We start from the raw sequence: 12,226 nt of genomic DNA, 5'->3' as shown, positions 1-12,226 counted from the left end.
TTGGCACACTGAAGGGTGCCTATCTTAAGGACAGAAAAATGCGTACTGTACCTGCACATAACTCACCTTGAAATACAACTGAAAAAAGCATGAGCTAAATTCAAAATCTCTTCCCTTCCCCAATGAGCCTCATAAGGCAGATCACGAGACTGCATACCAACACTATGGAGGCTTTGTATCAATGGAAGGGATTATGGCAGATCATGTGCATCATCAGATAGGCTCCCACCTCCGACCAAAGCCAACCCTGCTCCCATCCCTTTAATGTTTTGGGCATTGGCAGGCCTGTTGATGGACATGGTGGTACTTATTGTAAAGTGCCTGTCGTGCTGTAGGTCCTGAATTTGCAAAGGAAAGTCTAAAAGAAATTTTCTTTTAAAATTTAGCTTGCGGGTCCCGCAGAAATTCCAGAAATTATCCCACAAAAGACGATGAGCCTTCTCCCAAAGTGCTTACAGAAAGTGATGATGTCCCTGGTGGTTTAAACAAAAATCAGGTGAAGTGGGCGTTGGTTATGCTGTAGGTTTATTGTTCTGTTTTTACCAGAAGCAGGTGGAGAGTTAGACTTCACAAGCCGGTTGTGAATGGTTAGCAGTTCCTGTTTTGGGGGGACGCTGTACGTTATTATTATGCATATGTTTGTCAATTTCTGATATGGTACATATGTCTGTATGAAGCACTGTATTGTGAATGTCCTGCACCTCAATAAAAATATTTAAAAAAAAAAAAAAAAAGGAAGGAAGGAAGGTGTATGAGCATTGCCACACAGAAAAGCAAATGGGAAATAGTTATTTTTAATATTCCTACTGTCACTTTCAGTATTTATGACAGTGGATGGTTTATACACAAAATCTATGGGTGCATAGGCGCTGACTCCAAGGGTGCTCAAGCACCCCCAATATTTGACCCTCCAGAACTGAAGTTCCCAGCCAGCCCGACCTGCCCCCCCCATCTTCTCCCTCAACAGTCCTCTGCCTGCCCCTCGCCTTCCTGCGTGCTGCCCAGAATGTAAAAGTCATCTTAATTCTTACCTTGGGGTCCCGGCAGGCAGCAGCAGTGAAAGGCGAGTAGGCTCGGCGCTTCAGCCTTCCTTCTCTCAGCTCTGGTCCCGCCCTTGCGGAAACAGGAAATGAGGGCGGGACCAGAGCTGAGAGAAGGAAGGCTGAAGCTCCAAGCCTGCTCGTCTTTCACTGCTGCCGCCCGCCGGGACCCCGAGGTAAGAATTAAGATGACTTTTAAATTCTGGGCGGCATGAAGGAAGGCGAGGGGCAGGCGGAAGACTGTTGTGGGAGGTCGGGCTGGCACTCGGAGAGGGAGGGGCCTGGAACTCGGAGGACAGGGAGGGAGGGAGGGGGGCCTGGAACTCAGAGGAGAGGGAGGGAGGGAAGGGGGCCTGGAACTCGGAGGAGAGGGAGGGAGGGGGGCCTGAGGGAGGAATGGCCTGGAACTTGAAGGGAGGGAGGGGGAGGAGGGCCTGGAACTCAGAAGGAGGGGAGGGGGTAGGGGGTATGCACCACCTGTTAAAAAAAAATTCAGCACCCCCAATCATTTTGAAAAGTTGGCTCTTATGTATGGGTGAGTTTTACAAAGCTATGGTGGGGAGAGTAACATGAGATCAAGTGACTACATAGAAATGTTTTCAGTTTTTTGTGAAAGTTTTTGTAGGACATGTTGTGTTTTATGTCTCTAGTTAGTGTATTCCTATTTGGCCATGTTATACAGAAATCTGGCAATATGGGCTGATTTGTAGACCACACCTTTGCAGCTGGGATAATGGATAATAACGTGGTCTCTGAGCTTCTCCTTGATATTCGCTAATGTTATCTGTACTAGCGACATTATTCACAGGCTCTAATCCCATCTCTGTCATTGTAAATCTGAGAGCTTTTCCAGTTTAGAATTTTTATGAAAGTGTTTTATTATGCTTGAAACATAGAAAGTCTTGTGATTATTTCTTTGTATTCCAGTAGATTAACACAACAAACCGTAGAAAGAAAGAAATCCTCAAACTTTAATATTTCTGTGGCAGTGATTTCTTTGAATATCTTTAGCACATAAAAAGTTTCACCTTCTAAATATAACTCATCCTCAGAATCCAGTGTTTTATACATTATCTAAATTCATAAGACACTTGAAAAAGCTCCCGGGAGACTTATAGTTTCCAGTCAAGGATTATTACTTGAGCCTTTAGCTATGTATTTAGACTGTTTTTTGCAACCTCTGGTAATGGCAGGTAAATTGTATATTAGAGACTGTACTTAATTTATGAGATGTTTGACTGAAATGCAAGATAATCTTCAACAGTGTCTCCTTGTAACCTTAGATGTTTCTTCTCTTTATACTGTAATTCTACAGGATGAAGCCACTGTGATATTGAAGGGGTTTTTTTAGAACAGAAACCATTGTTGGCAGTACCCACCTCCTTCATAGCAGAAATTGTAACCTTAGCTATGAAAAATAACTTTTTCCAGTTTGAAAACAAATTATTCCAGCAAGTATCCGGTGTTGCAATGGGAACCACGATGGCCCCTTCTATCGCCAATGTATTTATGGCAACAAGGCCCTGATTCCAACTCTCTCACTCTCACTGTGGTACTCAGACTCCTTCTCACATTCACAGGCATTAAACTAACCTCTGTCACTTTCACTGAGTCACTGAGACACTCCCTGACATTCACAGGCTCTAGTCCAGCCTCTGTCCCTCTCAAAGTGTCACTGAGCCCCTTCCTCATATTCACAGACTCTAATCCCAGCTCTCCAGCTGCTAATGAAATATCATATATTTTATTTTGAGTACTCCAAAATTATTTTATTGTCATTATTAATATTTTTTGCACACTTATTGCTTCAACAGTTCATTTTCTTTACAATGTTACGTCTTAGTTTGGAAAATCAGATCACATATTGTATATAATGAACCTGAACAGCACAGTTCACAAATAACACTCGCTGATTCTTCTTATCCTAATCTGAAAATCAACTCCCATCAGACCCTGAGCCCGGCTCTCTCATTCCCACTCTGGCACTGGCCGGATTCTCAGGGCTGCGGCATTTTACCTTTTCTATTGAGACCAGGACTGAAATACGGCCAGAGTTTCTCAGTGAAGGCATGGGTGAAGGTGAAGAGATGAGATATATTATCTGCATCGTAAAATGAGACCTTCCCTGCCTCATAGTCCAGGAAAATCCCCACTGCTCGGGGTTTCACACTCAGGGGAAGTAGAATGTTAGGGGAGGTGCAGGCCCGGTATTCATCTTCATATCTCTGTGTCACAACCCAGTATCCATCCTCAGGTGTTAGGCTAATCATCCCCTTCCTGCTCACAGAATCTTTACAAACCCCCAAATCCCAGTTGGTCTTGTCTCCCACCTCCACCTCCCAGTAATGTCTCCCCAAGGTGAAGCACTCCAACCCCAGGACACAGGGACAAGCATCAAATCTCTGGGGATTGTCTGGCAGGTTCTGTGTTGTGCCTCCGTCTCTGACACTTTTCCGATCCTCAGACAGGATGTGACGGGGATGAGCAGTTTCAGGATCCAGAGTCACATTCACTGCAGGGAGAAGAGACATTGATAAGCATGTGAAGACATTTCTCATTGGCTTTTCACATACCCATCTCTATCCTCATTGGCAGGTTCATGCACTCAATGAGATGGTCTGCTATTGGTTATCATTCACTGACAAACTTACAGAAAAACAATGTTATTGGTTAACATCTGTAATGTTACCCTATGGGTCTCCTCTACTGACCAAATGGATGAAATAAAGATTCTAATTGGCTGACTCACTGACCGGCTACATAAAACAAACCTCCTCATTGGTCCATCATGTTCCCATAGCACAATGCAGTATTTCAGCTCACTCAGCTCTCACTGATCCCTATAAGCTGAAGTTCTGCTCTTAGAGCTTCTAGAACTGACGAATAATTAGTATAGAATCCACTGTGAGATTTATTAGCTGGGTTTGTTCCCCAGTTTTTCCCTTTTGAACTAGATCCCCCATTTGTCAGATGTGTTTTGAGCAGTTATTCGTATTCCTGAAGCCCCTCAAAGATAAAAAAAAAAAAATGAATCGCATTGTACATAATAAATTATTCCACAATCAGGATGTGTCTTTTTGGAGCAATGACATCAATCAATTATGAAAGTTTAAGATTTTCCAAATTAAAGATTATATAAACAATTACAAAAACACATTCTTGGTTTTATAGGCCATTTTTCTATGTAGTAGCTTTCTATAGAAAAAGAAATTTCACACAATTTTACATGGAAATCAAAACACAAATATATGCCCCTGAACTGAAACTGCTGATCCTGTAAATGTTTTCTGTCATTTGCTTTCAAAGGGGGAGCTGTGTTAAGGGCCCTTGAGCTCAGCACATGCTCACGGAATTAGCACGCTAAATGCTAAGAAGTCTATAGGTATAAAATAAGATTCTTGGCATTTAGCGCATACTAATTCTATTAGAGTGCTCTAATAGTGTGCTAAGCTTTAGTGGAAAGACCCCCATAGTCTGGTGCAGTCCTCAACAAACTCATTAGTGTTTATACTGTGCTGTGACTGCCAGCTCAGATCACCTCACTTCAATTATTAAATCTAATTTTTATCACTCAGTAATTTTACAGTTTGAAATGTCTATATGCGAATGCTAGAAATGGTTTGGGATTTGCTTTGCAAAATGTACGAGGAGAGGCTTGCCGACCTGAACATGAATATCTTGGAGAAAAGGAGAAACAGGGGTGACATGATACAGATGTTCAAATATTTGAAAGGTATTAATCTGCAAACAAACCTTTTCCGGAGACGGGAAGTTGGTAGAACTAGAGGACATGAATTGAGGTTGAAGGGGGCAGACTCAGGAGTAATGTCAGGAAGTATTTTTTCACGGAAAGGGTAGTAGATACGTGGAATGTCTTCCCTTGGGAGGTGGTGGAGATGAAAACGGTAATGGAATTCAAACGTGTATGGGATAAACACAAAGGAATCCTGTTTAGAAGGAATGGATCTATAGAATCTTAGCGGAGATGGGGTGGTGACACCAGTAATTAGAGAGGAAAACCAATGCTAGGCAGACTTCTACGGTCTGCACCCTGATCGTGGCTGAACAGATATAGATGGGCTGGAGTGTAAATTTTAAGGGGCTTCGACGTTAGCTTCAGAACTTTTAGTACAGGAACAGTGCTGGGCAGAGTTTTACGGTCCGTACCCTGAGAAAGGCAGGAACAAATCAAACTCGGGTATACATATAAAGTATCACATACCAAGTAAAATGAGTTTATCTTGTTGGGCAGACTGAATGGACTGTTCAGGTCTTTATCTGCCATCATTTTCTATGTTATTATGTGAAAGTGCCTTGCTGAGACAAATGGTGACAAAACCCACGAGGGAAGGGTCGATGCTGTATCTAGTGCTCACGAATGGAGGAAGTGTTCCGGGTGGGTGCCCACCTATGTAATAATGATCATCACATGTTATGGTTTGATATAAGGGCAAAGGCAGAGTGTGGATGCACAAAACTCAAAATACTATATTTCAGACGTACTGATTTTGATAAAATGAGGGCATACCTGAAGAAGAGCTGTTGGCATGGGAAGGCATAGGAGAAGTGGAAAATCAGTGGTCAAGGCTAAAGGCTGCTGTAAATAAGGCAACTGATCTTTACGTGAGGAAAGTAAACAAAAGCAAGAGAAACAGGAAGCCTATATGGTTCTCCAAACAAGTAGGTGAAACAATAAGAGCAAAAGAGGCTTTGTTCAAGAAATACAAAAGAATGCAACGAGAGGATCACGGAAAAGACTATCGGAATAAACTCAAAGAACCGAAGAGGGACATATGACTAGAGAAAGCAGGAGCAGAAGATAAAATGACTAACGACGTAAAGAGAGGTGACAACATAGGAGAAAAGATAGGAATGGAGTTGCGAGACTGCAAGATAATGAGAATGGCTATGGGGAGAGTGAGAAGGATAAAGCGAATGTGCTAAACAATTACTTCACTTCGGTGTTCATGGAGGAAAATCCTAGTGAAAGACCATGGTTGGCTGCCAAGGGAACATCTGGGAATGGAGTGGATACTGCACTGTTTATGGACAAAAGAATTTTATAAACAGCTGGAGAATCTGAAGGTAAACAAAGTTATGGTGCTGGATGGGATACATCCCAGGATACTAAGGGAGCTCAAGAAGTTCTGGGAGAAGAGGTATTTCTCTGGTAAGTGAACAAATTTTGCTTGTGCTTTCGGAACTTGAAGATTGGGGTTTAAAGGAGGAACTGTAAGTTAGTGATAGGCTGACATCCTTAATACTTTAGCAAGTTTTAAATTACGGAAAAACTCAAAAAACACTAAGATGGAGTCAGCAGTCCAGCAGCGAGAGGGGTGCTAGCTATCCAGTCTTTTGCATTGAGTGTCACATGTATGATTATCTCCCAATTGGTGAGGTGTCATATGTGTGTGCCCGATGCAAAGAGCTCCTAGCTCTCAGAGAACGTGTCCGTTCTCTTGAGGCTAGAGTAGCAGACTTGATGGAGCTGAGGGAGACAGAGAGGTACATAGAGGAGACCTACAGGGATGTTGTAGAGAAGTCCCACCTCCAGTCAGGTAGCCCCTGTGCTACCTTGGAGGAGGGAGGTCTCCTAGAAGGAGAGCATCACCCTGGTGAAGTAGGAAGTACTCCTGTAGCCAGGACCTGCCCACCAGGGGATGTATTATCCTTTCGCACAGAGGATATATCTCCAAATGTTGCCCGGGAGGGAAAGGTTAGGACAGCTGTTGTACTTGGTGATTCAATCATTAGGCATATAGATAGCTGGGTGGCTGGTGGACGTGAGGATCGCCTGGTGACTTGCCTGCCTGGTGCGAAGGTGGCGGACCTCACGCGTCACCTAGATAGGATTTATATAGTGCTGGGGAGGAGACGGCTGTCTTGGTACATGTGGGTACTAATGACATAGGAAAATGTGGGAGAGAGGTTCTGGAAGCAAAATTTAGGCTCTTAGGTAGAAAGCTGAAATCCAGATCCTCCAGGGTAGCATTTTCTGAAATGCTACCTGTGCCACGCGCAGGGCCCAAGAGACAGGCAGAGCTCCAGAGTCTCAATGCGTGGATGAGACGATGGTGCAGGGAGGAGGGCTTTAGATTTGTTAGGAACTGGGCAACATTCTGGGGAAGGGGGAGCCTATTCCAAAAGGATGGGCTCCATCTTAACCAGAGTGGGACCAGGCTGCTGGCATCGGCGTTTAAGAAGGAGATAGAGCAGCTTTTAAACTAGAAATGGGGGGAAGGCCGACAGTCGCTCAAAAGAGCATGGTTCGGGATAAGGTATCTTTCAAAGATATCACCATAACAGGGAAGATAGAGTATCCTGATAGTGAGGTTGCAAAAGAGATTGTAGTAGATCGGGTATCTTTAAATAACAATAAAAATCAGACAAAAGATTGCCAATTAATACTGTCAAGTACTAAGCATGATGTACTTAGGAACAACAAACATAGTTTGAAATGTCTATATGCGAATGCCAGGAGCCTAAGAAATAAGATGGGGGAGTTAGAATATATTGCACTAAATGAAAAATTAGATATAATAGGCATCTCTGAGACCTGGTGGAAGGAGGATAACCAGTGGGACACTGTCATACCGGGGTACAAATTATATCGTAGTGATAGGGTGAATCGGATTGGTGGAGGGGTAGCATTGTATATTAACGAGAGCCTTGAATCAAATAGATTGAAAATTCTGCAGGAAACAAAACACTCCTTGGAATCACTGTGGATTGAAATTCCATGTGCAAAGGGGAAAAGGATAGTGATAGGAGTGTACTACCGTCCGCCTGGCCAGGACGAACAGACGGATGCGGAAATGTTAAAGGAAATCAGGGACGCAAACAAACTGGGCAACACAATAATAATGGGGGATTTCAATTACCCGCATATAGACTGGGTTAATGTAACATCTGTACACGCAAGGGACATAAGATTTCTTGATGAAATCAAGGACAGCTTCATGGAACAGCTAGTTCAGGAGCCGACAAGAGAAGGAAAAATACTAGACTTAGTCCTTAGTGGTGCTCATGATCTAGTGCAGGGGGTAACGATACGAGGGCCGCTTGATAACAGTGATCATAATATGATCGGTTTTGATATTGGCATTGAAGGAAGTGAAACTAGGAAATCAAGTACGCTAGCGTTTAACTATAGAAAAGGTGATTACGACAAAATGAGAAAAATGGTGAAAAAAAGACTGAAAGGAGCAGCTCGCAGAGTAAAAAACTTGCATCAGGCGTGGATGCTGTTTAAAAACACCATCCTGGAGGTTCAGGACAAATATATTCCACGTATTAGAAAAAAGGGAAAAAAGACTAAACGTCAGCCGGCATGGCTAAACAGTAAGATAAAGGAAATCATTAGAGCCAAAAAACAATCCTTCAGAAAGTGGAGAAGAGAACCAACTGAAAGTAACAGGATAGATCATAAGGAATGCCAAGCCAAATGCAAAGCAGAGATAAGGAGGGCAAAAAAGGACTTTGAGAAGAAATTAGCGTTGGAAGCAAAAATACATAGTAAAAATTTTTTTAGATACATTAAAAGCAGGAAACCAGCCAAAGAGTCGGTTGGGCCGCTGGACGAAAATGGTGTTAAAGGGGCGATCAAGGAGGACAAAGCCGTAGCGGAGAAATTAAATGAATTCTTTGCTTCGGTCTTCACCGAGGAGGATTTGGGGGGGACACCGGTGCCGGAAAGAATATTTGAAGCGGGGGAGTCGGAGAAACTAAACAAATTCTCTGTAACCTTGGAGGATGTAATGGGTCAGTTCAGCAAGCTGAAGAGTAGTAAATCACCGGGACCTGATGGTATTCATCCCAGAGTATTAATAGAACTAAAAAATGAACTTGCGGAGCTACTGTTAGAAATATGCAATCTGTCCCTAAAATCGAGTGTAATACCGGAAGACTGGAGGGTAGCCAATGTTACTCCGATTTTTAAGAAGGGTTCCAGAGGAGATCCGGGAAATTATAGACCGGTGAGTCTGACGTCGGTGCCGGGCAAGATGGTGGAGGCTATTATTAAGAATAAAATTGCAGAGCATATACAAAAACATGGACTGATGAGACAAAGTCTGCACGGATTTAGTGAAGGGAAGTCTTGCCTCACCAATCTAATGCATTTTTTTGAGGGGGTAAGCAAACATGTGGACAATGGGGAGCCGGTTGATATTGTATATCTGGATTTTCAGAAGGCGTTTGACAAAGTGCCGCACGAAAGACTCCTGAAGAAATTGCAGAGTCATGGAATCGGAGGTAGGGTACTATTATGGATTAAGAACTGGTTGAAAGATAGGAAGCAGAGAGTAGGATTGCGTGGCCAGTATTCTCAGTGGAGGAGGGTAGTTAGTGGGGTCCCGCAGGGGTCTGTGCTGGGTCCGTTGCTTTTTAATGTATTTATAAATGACCTAGAGATGGGAATAACTAGTGAGGTAATTAAATTCGCCGATGACACAAAATTATTCAGGGTCGTCAAGTCGCAGGAGGAATGTGAACGATTACAGGAGGACCTTGCGAGACTGGGAGAATGGGCGTGCAAGTGGCAGATGAAGTTCAATGTTGACAAGTGCAAAATGATGCATGTGGGTAAGAGGAACCCGAATTATAGCTAAGTCTTGCAAGGTTCCACGTTAGGAGTTACGGATCAAGAAAGGGATCTGGGTGTCGTCGTCGATGATACGCTGAAACCTTCTGCTCAGTGTGCTGCTGCGGCTAGGAAAGCGAATAGAATGTTGGGTGTTATTAGGAAGGGTATGGAGTCCAGGTGTGCGGATGTTATAATGCCGTTGTATCGCTCCATGGTGTGACCGCACCTGGAGTATTGTGTTCAGTACTGGTCTCCGTATCTCAAAAAAGATATAGTAGAATTGGAAAAGGTACAGCGAAGGGCGACGAAAATGATAGTGGGGATGGGACGACTTTCCTATGAAGAGAGGCTGAGAAGGCTAGGGCTTTTCAGCTTGGAGAAGAGACGGCTGAGGGGAGATATGATAGAAGTGTATAAAATAATGAGTGGAATGGATCGGGTGGATGTGAAGCGACTGTTCACGCTATCCAAAAATACTAGGACTAGAGGGCATGAGTTGAAGCTACAGTGTGGTAAATTTAAAACGAATCGGAGAAAATTTTTCTTCACCCAACGTGTAATTAGACTCTGGAATTCGTTGCCGGAGAATGTGGTACGGGCGGTTAGCTTGACGGAGTTTAAAAAGGGGTTAGATAGATTCCTAAAGGACAAGTCCATAGACCGCTATTAAATGGACTTGGAAAAATTCCGCATTTTTAGGTATAACTTGTCTGGAATGTTTTTACGTTTAGGGAGCGTGCCAGGTGCCCTTGACCTGGATTGGCCACTGTCGGTGACAGGATGCTGGGCTAGATGGACCTTTGGTCTTTCCCAGTATGGCACTACTTATGTACTTATGTACTTATGTAAGGTCCTGGTGGGACCTCTTAAAGATCTTTAGAGATGGAAGAGGTTCTGTGAGATTGGAGATGAGCGGATGTAGTCCCTCTTCACAAAAGTGGAGATAGGGAAGAAGTAAGTCTCACGTCGGTGGTAGGAAAAATAATGGAGTCGCTGCTGAAAGAAAGGATAGTTAACTTTCTAGAAACCAACAGGTTACAGGACACAAGGCAACATGGCTTTACTAAAGGAAAATCCACTTCAAACAGGTCTCGGTCTCAACACAGGCCGTGTTTCCTTTTTACTTCATCAGGAGACCTTTACCAGCTCCATTAGAGCGTCTGGTGCACCAAGGACTACTTCCGCATCCGGTAATGGAGCTGGTAAAGGTCTCCTGATGAAGTAAAAAGGAAACACAGCCTGTGTTGAGACCGAGACCTGTTTTAAGTGGATGATGAATGAGGAAATCAGCAAATATCGGATGATCTCCATGGAAAATTGTGAACTGTGTATACTGGATAAGGTTTAACATTAGATTTAACAGTGGAAGGATTGGTATCTTCAATTTGAACGCACTGATACTACATCTTGGAGCGTTGTGTTTTTCATCCTATGAACTTTGTTTGACCAACTGGGTCATTTTGGACTTTGGACAATATAAGGAGAATTAACTGCAGTTGGATTATCTTCAAGTTGCACGCACTGATATTACATCTTGGAGCGTTGTGTTTTCATCCTATGAACTTTGTTTGACCGATTTGGTCATTTTTGACTTTGGACAATATAAGGAGAACTGGATGAATTGGTGGGTTGTTGGAGATAAATATGTGAGATTTGATGTGTTTGTATGAAGAAGGTCTGATAATAAATATTTTGTAATAAGCAAATTAAGTGGTAAACAAATTAGTTTGATATTGATGTATTGAATGCAGATTAACTAATTGGAAGAAAAATTTAACCCTTGTAATTGTATTAGGTTTAATATATTTGTGAGAAATATTGTTGAAGGGCTGGAAGGAAAGGTTTGCCTTTTTGCAGATGACACGAAGATAGCCTGGAAGGAGTAGAAACAATGAGAAGAGATCTCCAAAAGTTAGAAGAATGGTCGAGGGTCTGACAGTTAAAATTTAATAGCTAGTTCCTCTGGGGTATGTATCTCCGTTCGGTTTTACTTATATTATCATCTAATTTCTACAAAAGAAAAGCATATACTAAAAGAACAAACTAACTAACTAAACACGTTTCACTTGGTGGTGTCTTCAGGGAAACGATATGCTGTGGCGGGAACAGAACAGCCTCAACCTTCCACCGGCCAGGACCGCGCATGTACTGGTGTTCCAGCCGGTGGAAGGTTGAGGCTGTTCTGTTCCCGCCACAGCATACCGTTCCCCTGAAGATGCCACCAAGCGAAACATGCTGCATGTAGGGAACTGAAAATGTGCTAAACAATTGAAAAAAGACCTTGGATATCAAAACCCAGAACAGAGAATTGATTGTGGATTACAGCCATTTCATTGTACGCCACTTTACAGACTGGGACCCCAGCAGGGTGAACTTTCAACCACCACCACTACCACTCCACATTAAGATAAGTAGTGTGTTTGATATGCCCTTGAAAACCTATGGGGGATAAAATTCAAGCGTATTACTGACATCAGATAGCATACTAGCAATTGTGAAGGTGAAGATGAAGCTTCCGCTCCCACTCTCCAGCAGGCCTCACCGGCATGGGGTCTCTGAACAGGACTCCAAGCAATCTCTTCTTAGCATCCTGAGCAATCCA

General features: G+C 43.1%; 1 pseudogene; it reads right to left on the bottom strand.

Moving 5' to 3' along the window:
• Positions 1-2,775: 2,775 nt before the first annotated feature.
• Positions 2,776-12,226, bottom strand: part of LOC115466352 — a 168,929-nt pseudogene continuing 159,478 nt past the window's right edge.

The sequence above is a fragment of the Microcaecilia unicolor genome, chromosome 3 (genome assembly GCF_901765095.1).
Source record: "Microcaecilia unicolor chromosome 3, aMicUni1.1, whole genome shotgun sequence".
Taxonomy (NCBI): Eukaryota; Metazoa; Chordata; class Amphibia; order Gymnophiona; family Siphonopidae; genus Microcaecilia; species Microcaecilia unicolor.
This window is presented reverse-complemented; position numbering and strand designations above follow the sequence as displayed.